Below are 12,037 nucleotides of genomic sequence, written 5' to 3'. Positions count from 1 at the left end.
AAATAGTATTTATGAAGTCATAGCATTCTCAGTAGACGGACAGGGCCTTTGTCACGGAGCTCTGTCGGGCTGAAGTCTGCATGTGCTCGCTGGGATGACCCAAGGAAGTCACGTAAGCTTTCCAGCAGTTTTTCTCAGCGTAAGCAGATAGTACCCACGCGGGAGGATCCCTGCAGGGTTATGTGAGATGCTGTGCACAGGCACACCTTCTGGATTGCGCTTTGCTTTACTGCACTTTGCAGACACTGCATTTCTGACACAGTGAAGGTTTGTGGCAACCCTGCGTCTACAAGCTCTGTCGGTGCCATTTCCCCAACAGCACTTGTTCGCCTCACGTCTCTGTGTCACGTTTTGATAATTCTTGCAAATTTTCAAAGTTTTTCGTTATCATATTTGTTATGATCTGTGGTCGGTGAAATTTGATGTTACTGTTGCAAAAAGATTAAGATTCACTGAAGGCTTAGATGATGGTTGGTTAGCTTTTTTTTTTTGGCTTACGGGGAGGTAGTTGGGGTTTTTATTTATTTAATTATTTGAATGGCAATACTGGGGATTGAACCCAGGACCTTGCACGTGCTGAGCATGCGCTCTGCCACTGAGCTGTACCGTCCCCCGTTGATGGTTAGCTTTTCTTTAGTGATAAAATATTTTTCAATTAAGGTGTATACACTGGTTTTTTTAAGGCATAATTGCTAATGCACACTTACTAGACTGCAGTATAGTGTAAACATAGCTTTTCTATGTACTTGGAAACCAAAAATGTTCATGTAGCTCGCTTCATTATGGTATTTGCTTTATTGTCGTGGTGGGGAACCAAACCTGCAGTATCCCCAAGGTGTGCCCATATTAAGGATCTGGCACATAGAATACAATCAGTTTGGGTTTTTTGTTTCAATCAGTGTTAGAAATAAGTACAACAGACTTTCAGCCTTCCGTAGCTATTTTGGCTTCTTTCGTTTGCCAGGTGAGTCATTGCGTAGAGAGGTATCCTTTAGGGGCCAGCAGCCTCTGTCTCGTGCTTGTATGGTTCATTAATTCACCCTAGTCCTGCATTAGACTTTTAAAATCTCTTTTAGGCTGTCATTCTTTGCTGTTTTCTTTATTCTCCATGTGTAGAAAATACGTCCCTATCAACTGTAACATTTGGCCTTCTTGGGCTACTGAAATGTGTACAGCCTTTTATTTGTGTTGCTCCAACAGGGGGGAAAGATTAAAAGCTTTGTGGTAAATATTTAAAAAGATAGTAAGTGAGTAACTGGACAAGAACACACTGGTTTTCCAGATCTTACTGCCTTACTCCTCTTTCCCACGTTTTAGAAGATGGAGCTGTGCCTGCGGGGAAAGTGCAGATAGCTCTTCTGGTATAATGCCAGGAGAAGATTTTACGTCTATTGATTATTCATTCACATAGTGAGTATTGCACTGAGTTATTCAAGTAGAATTATTTCATTGTGGAAAGGTGCCTTTGGAAGGTAGTGTGATGTCACAACACTTGGCGGTGGTTTAGCTCAAGTGCACACAGCAGAGCTCTGACAGGGAACGTGAGCGTGACAGGTGTCCTCACGTTTGGATCAGGCTCTCACTGGTGTTGCCAGCGTGACCTGCCGCTGTAAAAGCAGGGCCTAGAGAGGGATTTGTGCACGAGTGGAGAAAAGTCCTCATGGTGTATAATAGAAACCACAGCATTTGAGGCGAGGGGGGAGATACTTTGTTTTTGTTTTCAGCTACTTTAGGATAATACAGCTTTTGACTTCACTTGACCTTGGCATTTATATTTATTCTGTATGTGATTTAAAAAGAAAATTCCCCAGGCTGCTTGTCCTCCTTCTTACACTCCATGAGACATGTTACCGTTTTGAAGCAAATCCTGCAGCACATATTGCCCTGCACGACTGGTCAGGGCCATCAATGGTGGCTGTGACCATGCACGTCTGCCTGGTGGTGCAGCTGAACAGGCTGCAGGGCGCTGCTCTGTTCTTTGTAGGACGGACTTTCAGTCAGGACCCAGAGCATCTTGAATGGTGGGCGAGGGGTATCGTATTTTGCTGAGACTCAGAACAAGCTGTGTTGTTTTATCTATTCCTGACTACAGCTGTGGGTAGAAAATGGATCTGTATCAGAAATATAATTTCAAAAATCAGATCCTAGAAAAACTTTCTCTTCCAGTCTGGGGTACACATAAGAATTTCTTTTTAATATGGTGTATCAAATCTGCAATTGACTAATGTTTTTCTTTAATTGTGAATGGCAGGACCACATAATATTGATTAGAACCTCTGTGCCGTGTCTTTAAAAAGAAATTGAAATACTGAGCATTAGAAATTACATTTATAAAAGCAGATTAGGTGATTTACCTGAAAAGTCTGTCTATATTTATAATCAGTGATCTGTTTCATTTTAAACAAAAGGGAAGTGGTAGTTAAATGTAGTCTGTGAGCAGATATCTATGCCATGACATTCAGTGCCAGGTGGTACTGTTTGTTTGAATACAGAGAAATTCCAGACACAGGCGCTGGCCCTGGGAAATTTACAGTTGGACTGAGAAGTTGAGACACAGAGATCTGAAAGGTCAGATACCCTAAGGATGTTTTCCCAGTGATCAAGGGAAAGGTGAACGCTCCCGTCAGCACTGCGATGTCCTGGCCCGGGCTGGGAGGGAGGGAGTCTTCACAGGAGAGGTGGAAACTGGGTAGGGCTTGGAGGCATGGGTGCTTTTGAAATTCCGAGGTCCTCAGCAGGACTCCTGAACAATTTTACCGCAACCCTCATTCAGAGACTGCCCCTGCCCTTTCATTACAGTGTAATTTCATAATTTCTCAGTATATTCAAGAAGAGAGGCCTCATGCCTTCAGCATCGTATGCAGTCGGGTTGCCTTGGGCAGCTGTCTTCCATGAGTGGAGTAGTGTTTGCACTGTGGGTGACCGTGACGTGACAGAGGATGTAGTGTAGCAAAAATGTACCTTTTGGTTTCTCAGAATCTCGATTTTGTTCAGCCAGCTGAAAGATTGGCTTTTGTCCTCCACAAATGAAAGACAAAATTTATAGACCTGAAAAAGAATAGGGAACAGAGTGTACTCTGAATAAATTCATTAATAACAGTTTCCACAATTTATAAAAGAATACATTAGAAGGGAGATAAAGTTTTATGGGGCAAGCAAACTTAATAGAGTACAAAATAGTAAGAATTATAAATATTTAACACAGATTGTATTATCCTAATTCCTGTTCTCTGATACTGAGGAATTTTACTCTTCTGACGTTTACTTACAGTGATGTGTGTGAAACATCAAGAATATCCCAAAGGTGGTTTGCTTTGTAGCTGACCAGAAATGTTAAAATTAGATGGTTCTTTGGGTTTACCAAGGTAAGATGCCTTGGGGTAGAAAGAGTGGGGTTTTTTTTTTCCCTTTAATTTAGTCTAGATTTTTCTAACCTTGGAGCTACATAATTTGTAGTTGCTGGTATACGGGCTTTGCCACTCAGAGAACATGTCCTCAGAACACTAGTTAGTGTTTTCATCCTCTTCAACCTCTGTGCTGAGTGCGTGGCATGTGCAGTTTTGAATATTGACTCGTCCGCATCCGTGGAGAGCGGACTGCTGAAACTAGCAAAGGTGTTTTTCTCTGGCGCTGTGCTCTCATGGCTCAGAATAGGTCAGAAATACTCAGAACATGTGAGTGAAGAGTGTTTTTAAAAAGAACCTGTTGAGAGGCCATGGTGCTTGCATATGATTAGGAAATTGTTTTAAATTGAATCAGTTGTTCTTGACGATTTTTTTTTATATTGTGCTTCATAGTGACATATTCTTGCATAAACAGATTCCTGCCTTTCTTTAGAATTCTCTTTGTTGTTCAGGCTTTCTAGGTTGAGAGCATAATATTCATATTCAGAGGGCACATGTTTGTGTTCTTTCCTTCTTCGATAGCAGCTGCGTTGAAATAATTTGACTGTAAAAGATGATAAGGAAGAGTCTGTTTTCTTGCTATCTTGTAACAGAGAAATAGGCTCCAGCGTCCAAGTGTGTGGTGGCTGCGGTCGCCATTCCACTGTAAATAAATCCTCTTCCATGTTTTAAAAAAAGACAGTGCTTTGCAGCAATCTGAGAATAAGTAACCCACTTACAGTAAAAATCACAAGGTGGCCTGAGCAGTGAGCAGCCGGTCCCCATAAGACAGACCTGGGGAGATTTTCTGCGCCTCCTGCAGGGCTCCCTTGTGACAAGGTGGATAACAGCTCAGGGGCGACTCTGGCCCATGCCTGCCTTCCTCTGAGTTTCTCTGAACTTTGTTCTAAGGAAATGGGGTCTGCATTGAGTTGGGGCCCCGGAGAGCAGCCCCCAGGCCTGGTGGCTGACAGCATGAGGAGGGCAGCCAGGAAAAGAGTCCCCATCGCATCCTGGGGACATGGCCGTGACTTGGCATCATGAGAATTTGCTGTTTATTTTGCTGCGATATTAATGAGTTAAACAGGTGTTTTAATTTGGGTGGCTTAGATTCACTTCCAGACTGCCGGCTAGGTTTATTGTTCTTTAACAATGTCATTGTAGTCGAGGCCATAACTATGACAGGTCAGGCTGTTCATAAACTCAGTGCCGTAGGTGACAGCTGTACTCACTAGAGATTTGTTCATCCTTCGTATATACAAAATTTTTAATATTTCAGATAATCTACAGATGATGCTGAGTTTGCTGTTTTAGGTAATAAAGTCCCTTAGGTTCAAATTTTGTTTACATTGTTCTAACAGTCATGCTTGTGAGATCCATAAAACCTATGGGTTGCTGAGCTTTGGTGATGCTGGAGCGGGTAGATTTCAGGTTACTCACAGCTGGCACCTAGCTCCAGCTCCTTGGTAGAAAACTGTCCTGGGAAAAGAATGTTATATTTCATTATCTGATGAAAACAAAGTAAAAAGTCACTTCCTTTTTGTTAGAACTGAATCAATAGTGTAGTTATCATCTGTGTGAATAATATGTGTGCTAATGGTGCTTATCTTTTGCCATTTTAATCATTATTTCTATTTTTGAAAATGAATCTGAATCTCAAGATGTGTTGTTCAATTAGGCCCAGCTGTGAGCAACAGAGACAAAGTCAAAAATGACTATGGCTTAAAGAGAAAGATGTTTAGTTTTCCTTCTCACGTAAAAAGAAGTGCAGGAGGAATCAGTTCAGGAACGACTTGATGTCCAAGGTGTAAGGAATCCAAGCTCCTTTTCTCTTGCTGCTTTATCCATATATGGTTTCTGTTCCCAGTATGACTTCGTGGTCCTAGAAGGCTGCAGGGGTTCCAGCCATTATATCCACTTTCCAGCCAGCATGAAGGCAGCAGTAGGGAAAAATAGGGAAGGGGGAGGATGTCTTACAAGGATGTTTGCCAGAAAATGGCATGTATTATGTCTGCACAAGAAGGTTTAGAGATGTAATTTTATTCCCAGAAAAAAATGTGCCAGCTAAAAATTAGGGCCTTGTTATCAAGGAAATGGGAGGAATGGATATTGGGGGACAGCTGGCTATCTGCCACATAGGACAAAGCAGGCCTTCAGCAAAACTTATTGGTGTGGACCCTGAGAATAAGGAACCCAGATACAACCTGGTGGCCAGGTACCTAAATCTCAGGGTCTCATTGGAAAAACTGAGACTCAAAAAAAGTTGAATTTTCAAATATTATCACTGTGGACAGTAGAAACTGCACACTACAAAGATAGAAGTACCTTTTAAAGAGGCTCTTCTCTCCCATAAAGAAAGACATTTAATATTGCTTCTAGGACATGAGTATTTGCCATTCCTGAACCCTTCCCCTGACTTTAGCAGAAGTGATACAAGGGTATATGAAGCTGAGCATTAAAATCAGGATGAACTGAGAGGTTACCTCTGGTGTGATGAGGAAGCTAGGTAAGCAGTGTCCAGACGGCTCTGCAGGTGTTCTGTTCTGGGCCAGAGTCTTCTTTCTTCATGCCTGGGTTAACCAACTCCCAGCCATCCCCCTGCACTGACCCTGCCGAGGACGTGGACACCGGCCATCCGTGAGGGGCCTGCCCTCTGGGATGGAAGCAGGGCACGAATCAGCCTCTGGGGAGATGTTAGGTCCTCAATTTCATACCTGTCTCTTTTGCTTTTTCCTTCGTGGTGTATTTTTCCACTAATTCGGTTGTGGGCTCTGGACAAATTGTACATATGTTAGGGTTCATCTGTTTGAACCTTCTCATTTTAAAGGTGAGGAAACTAAAACTTGGTCTGCTGAGTGTTTTAACAAAGGTCACACCATCCATCACTAGTTGACAGAGCCAAGACTAGAGCGCAGAACTCCAGAGCCGTGCTAACCCTGCACGTCCTGTCATGAGGCTAAGGTACTTGCTCGCTCTCTAGCTAGGTTGGGATTTTGCACCTTTAAAATAAACAGATTAGACTAAAAAGCCTTTAAATCCCTAAGCTTCCTTACCTCTAGAAGTATGTTTTCACATCACGTCAGGATCTAGTGAGTACATTGTGGACTTTTATGGAACCTATTAAATAATAAAAAGACTCTGTGTGTAAAAGGGAAGACATGAGGGCCCATAAATTCATTTTTTAATGACTTACAATATTGTTATGATTTATTTAAATATTCATTTCCATTCTCCTTGTTGCATTGTAATGGAAATTCTCATTGCCTTATCCATTTATTTAGATCATATATATATTATACATACATATATACATTTATATTTTAATGTATTAAAGTATACAGAGGAGTTTTATGTAAGTCTTAAATATTGGTCACCATGTGGCAGCTTGAAACTCCATTTAAAGTATGTTCAGAAGTAAAAAGCATGAGTATTTATGTTTTTGCTTTTGTTATCTCTGCTGGACTTCCCCAAGATATTACTCAGGGATTGGCATTAATGCTAATGCTGATATTACATTGCTTCTAATTCAAAATCAAAAGAATATTCACAGATTTATTTTGAAAGCTCTTGCCCATGACTTCCGCTTCTTGTACAGTGAACCTGGAGAGCAGCTTCAGTGCCCAAAGCAGACTTTCTCTATGGCTCTTTCTTAGCGGGGCACATCCATTCCTGGGTCTGCCTGTGGATTTCTGCCTTCATAGGTGAAGTTAAAGAATTCATAGGATTGGGAGGGTGTCTGGAAGTCTGATAATTGTTCATACTTTCTCTGCATTGAGAAGGCTTGACGGGAGAGAGTTAGGGGTGATCTTCCTCCTGCTTTTCTGTGACGGTGTCTCCCCTAAACCCCAAGGTACATCTTATGTAGGTTGCCAGCTAGATGCGTGTTCGTTGACTTCCTGCTCTGCTCTCTCTTCAGGGCAGAAGGAGAGAAGTCTCCCCTGCCTTCTGCCTCTGCCTGGAGATACACTGATGGTCACTGGCTGATGGCGGGAGTACCAGGCACTGTGGATGTTCATTATCTCCCTGGAGGGAAAGCCATTCCTGGCCTATCATTGGTCTGTGGGAAGGGAAGAAAATTTTCCCTTAAGTATAATCTTTTGATTTGGATTCAGTATCCTCTGACCTGGGTTTGTGAAGTGGACTCGATCTTTCTCTGTTGTTCATTCCCAGTAAGAAGTAGATTAGAGATGTTGTCATAGTGATAAGCATGGTAGTGAAATACCGTCAAGTGGGAGGCATGGTGAGGACACTAAACAGGGACACACGCGGCGTCCTGGTCCTTGTCGGTGTCAGGTGTGAGCTCCTCGACCAGCTCTTGGTGGCACCTTCATCCAACCTGCGAAGGTGCCGCCTCACCACCCCGAGTCCCCACCTCAAATACTCCTCGCCGCCCAGGCTCACCTCCTGAATACAAGCCTTGTCAGGCTCGCCTCTGCCTGGCTCTCCTTCCTCGGGGCTCCATCCTGACACTGCTTATTTCCTTTACTCCGTTCTCTGAAATTCAACACATTTTTAAGTATTCAGTCAAGTCCCATTTCCTCTGTAGAAGCTTCTCTTCTTGTTCTTGCTCTTGGGAGCTCAGTCAAAAGTGAAGCACAGGCAGAGGGGATGTTCAGCTGGTACTCGAACACATAGCGTAGGGGAGTGCACACAATACGCCAGCCTCCATGCTGGCATTCTCTGTGCATCATCTCATTTCTTCAGAGGAAAACCATCCTTGGAGATCACTCTCATGGTCTCAGTTTTCTGGATGAGGAGTCTGTGGTGTAGGGAAGTTAGAGGAGTTGCCCCAAGTCACACGGTAGCAAAACTGGTGCTTAAGCCAGGTTTTCCAATTCTGTGATGCTCTGAGCATCTGAGCACCCACCTGCTTCTCTGACCAGCTGCCACAGTTCTGCTGTTGAATGCCCCAAGGCAGGTGGTTCTAGGTCTTCATGTAGAAATTGACATAAAACACTGTGGCCTTATTAAGACCTGAGAGAAAGCTTCATCATTTCCCTTGGTTAATGTCCCGAAAAAAAGGAAATGTAAAATCATCTACTCGGGCTGTACTGGTAAACACAGTCTACATTCTTACACATTTAAAAATCATCTGTGAGTTGAGTTTGCTGCATTAAGTAGTGGACGATGCCTCGGGTCCTCCTTGCCTCCAGCTGCCTTCATTTGTACACTTATGTACGTAAATATAAACATTAATATGCATACAAACATTTTTAACAGAGAATATACCCTTTGATCCTAGTTAAGGTAGTGGGCAATTCCGAAATTGAATCTCAAATAGAAAATCATCTAGGAAACAACAGGGTCCTACTGTATAGCACAAGGAACTATATTCAGTATCTTGTTACAACTTACAATGGCAAAGAATATGAAAAAGAATAGATAGATATAATTGAATCATTCTGCTGTCCACCTGAAACTAACACAATTTATATATGCGTGTGTGTATTATATATAGTTGTAAATCAACTGTACTTCAATTTAAAAAAGAAAAAAATTAAGAAAACCATCTAGGGTACAAGTGAAAATCCCTGTGTACATGCTGCCTACATCTGGACCCTCAACTTCTCTATATTTTGCAAAGGATATGTCTAGTTCAACTCCAAAATTTAATGTGAATACACCTAATTTAAATATTCAGAAAAGATTAGAAAAAAGTATAAATACTCTAAACTGTGGCTGGGGGGTTTGAGAATCTGCAAACCTGCCTGTGCTGGAAGCCCCGCCTTTGATCCTTTGCTCAGAATCCTCAGCAACAGGAAGGGCAGAGTGTTAGAAGGGCTTTTGTGGAGCTGCCTCTGCTCACCCAGCCAGACTTTCACACTTCATTCAAGTCCACATATGGCTGCCAGCAGCTCTCCTCCTCCTCCTCACCTTTCATCAGAAATTCTTGGTCAGCATTGATTGGTGGAGGTGGGATGGGGAAAAACCACGTTCATTTATGCAGTCCCTGTATTTATTAAGAATTTACTCTATGCCAAGCATTGGGCTAAACCCTGGGAATGTAGCAGTGACCCAGAGAGAAGTGGTCTTTGCTCTTATGGGAAATACGGGCAAAAGCAAGCGAACCGAAAATATGAACGTTGCAAGTTGGAACAAGGGCTGTGAATGAAATAAACAGGGACTGTTCCCCAGAGTGACAGAGGGGCCTGGTGTGAATTCAGTCGGCAACAGAAGTTCCCTTGAGTTTTCATTTAAGTGGCAACTTAAAAGCTGAGAGGGAGCAAACTGTATGAAAATGAGGGAAGAGGAGCCCAGCATGTTAGAGCAAAGGCCCTGAGTACAAATCACTTGGCTTTAGAGAGGACCTGAGAGAAGACTGGGGTGTGGTAAGTAAAGAGGAAATGGGCGTGTGGAAAGGCAGGGTTTTGTGGCCATGTTAGGAGTTCGTTTGGAATCCCAAGTGTGGTGGGATTCCCTTTGGCGTTTTTGCTGGAAGGTGACATGTCTGATGTAAGAAAACCATCTTGGGTTTTGTGGGTAATAGATGTAAAGGATAGGTGTGGATGTAGAGAGAGCCAGTAGTCATCCGTAACAGCAGACCAGGTAAGAGATAAGGTGGCCTGGACTAAAACGTAGACATAGAATGTGGGGAAAAGTGAGTTTGGAATACACCAGGAAGGTACATCCAACAGGATGGAGTGAGGGATTGCATGTGGAGGGGAGGGAAAGGGACACATCAAGGATGACTCTGAGGTTTTGAATCTGAGCAGCTGGTGTCAAGTTGTTGGCAGTGGTTGGGGAGGAGAAATGTTTTGGACCTGTCAAGTTTGTGGTGCCTGTTAAGTTTTTATCGATGATGTCAAGGATGGACTTAGATATTTGGGTCTTATGGTCCAAAGAGAGATCTGGGTTGGAGTTATAAATGTGGGCTTCTTCAGTGTAAGTGTGTTATTTAAATCCAGGGGCAGGGACAGAATCATACGGAGGAACATGTAAAGAGTGGAGAAGGCTCAGGACTGAGCCCTCAGGAGCCCCACATCTAGGGGTTGGTTGGAGAAGGAAGAGCCAGCAAAGAGCCTAAGAAGCAACCACAGAGGTGCAAGGAAAACCAGCAGATGCAGACCAGGTAGACCAGGAAGCCAAGGGGAGGGTGTGAAAAGGAGGGAGTAGCAGGTGACACTCAATGTGTTTGGTTGGTCAAATAAGGAAGGAGAGTTCTTGGATTTGATGAGGCGGATTCACTGACGGTCTTGACAACAGCACTAGCAGTGCACAGTGGGGGCCGACCGGTGGCTGGAGAGGGTATATTGAGAAAGAGGCGAGGACGTCTGTGCATGGTGTTCACATATAGGTGATCCCCGACTTACAGCGAGTTGTTAGACTTGCAAGGGATTGACTGTATGATGGTGTGAACGCAGTCACGTTTGGTACAAACTGTACTTCGAATTTTGCATGTTGACCTTTTCCTGGGTGAGAGAGATGCAGTAACATACTCTCTCGCGACGCTGGGCAGCGGCAAACGCAGCTCCGCGGCAGCCGTGCGATCACGAGCCGGAACAGCCGGTACGCTTACAGCCATTCCGCACCGAGACAGCCATCCTGTTTTCCACCTTCAGCACAGTGTTAATAAATTATATGAGTTACTCAACACTTTATTATAAAATAGGCTTTGTGTTAGACTATTTTCCTAACTGTAGTGTTCTGAGCACTTTTAAGGTAGGTCAGGCGAGGCTATGATGTTCCGTAGGTTAGATGTATTCAGTGCATTTAAACTTCTTATGTTTTTTAACTTACGATGGGTGTATCGGGATGCAGCCCCATCGTAAGTTGAAGAAGACTTGAGTATTGGTTTCTCGTGGGTGGCTGTTACTGAGGGATTGAGGGATTCGCTTTGTTCTCATGCATTAGTCGGTATTGTATTATTTTCCTAGTTGCAGCAATTTTCTATTAATGCTGTAATCTGAAAGGCTTACATTTTAAATGTTTTTTAAAAAATTTAGAAGAAATAATCCCTGATAGATGAACGGAACGTCTCTGACTTTTAACAGTTGAGGGTTATATCTTCCCACTCTCTTCCTCCTTCTCCAGTCTGCTTTCCAAGTTTGTCATTTTCTTCCTGTGGAATAACTTGTATAGCTGTGCTAAGAAAGCAAATCAATCAAAAAAATCAAATCGTAATTTTGTAAGACATTTACAAACTGGGCCTTCGATAGCTTTCGTGGCAGTAAGTTCAGGATCAGGGAGGAGGTTTGAGGGGAGAGGAAGTGGACAGGCTTTTGAGAAGTTCAGTGGTGTGGGGTGTATGAAGTCAGTGGCATGTCCTGTTAAGATTATTTTGGTGTGTCAGTGGGTTGGTTCTAGGAGGGAGAGAACCACCCTAGGGGCCCAGTTCCTGAGAAGGTGAGGGGACCCCAAGCCCCCGTGGAAGGACTGGCCCTCACAGAAGGAGGGACATTTGCTCCATTCAGCCCGGAAGAAAGGAAGGGAGGGAGGGAGGGTGTGCGAGATGCCCGGGCGCCTCAGAGAGGCAGCTCCAAGTACCAGTTCCCCACTTTCCTTCCGTGAGACCTCCTGGGTTCTGAATTCTCTGTCTTCTTACCTTGTTTTTCCCCAACTTTTGAGTTTCAACTTCCAAAATCGAAAAAAAAGTAAAAAAATTGTTTCGGAATTTTGAAATATGTACGTGTTGTGTTACGTACTCAGTTCAGGAG

The 12,037-nt window shown here is 43.3% G+C and overlaps 1 protein-coding gene across 1 annotated transcript in view; it reads left to right on the top strand.

Moving 5' to 3' along the window:
* The window catches only part of PREP (prolyl endopeptidase), a 114,948-nt gene that overhangs the window by 64,473 nt on the left and 38,438 nt on the right, over positions 1 to 12,037 (top strand). The gene's annotated exons all lie outside the window — the stretch shown is intronic.

Source organism: Vicugna pacos, chromosome 8 (assembly GCF_048564905.1).
Source record: "Vicugna pacos chromosome 8, VicPac4, whole genome shotgun sequence".
NCBI classification, from domain to species: Eukaryota; Metazoa; Chordata; class Mammalia; order Artiodactyla; family Camelidae; genus Vicugna; species Vicugna pacos.
This window is presented reverse-complemented; position numbering and strand designations above follow the sequence as displayed.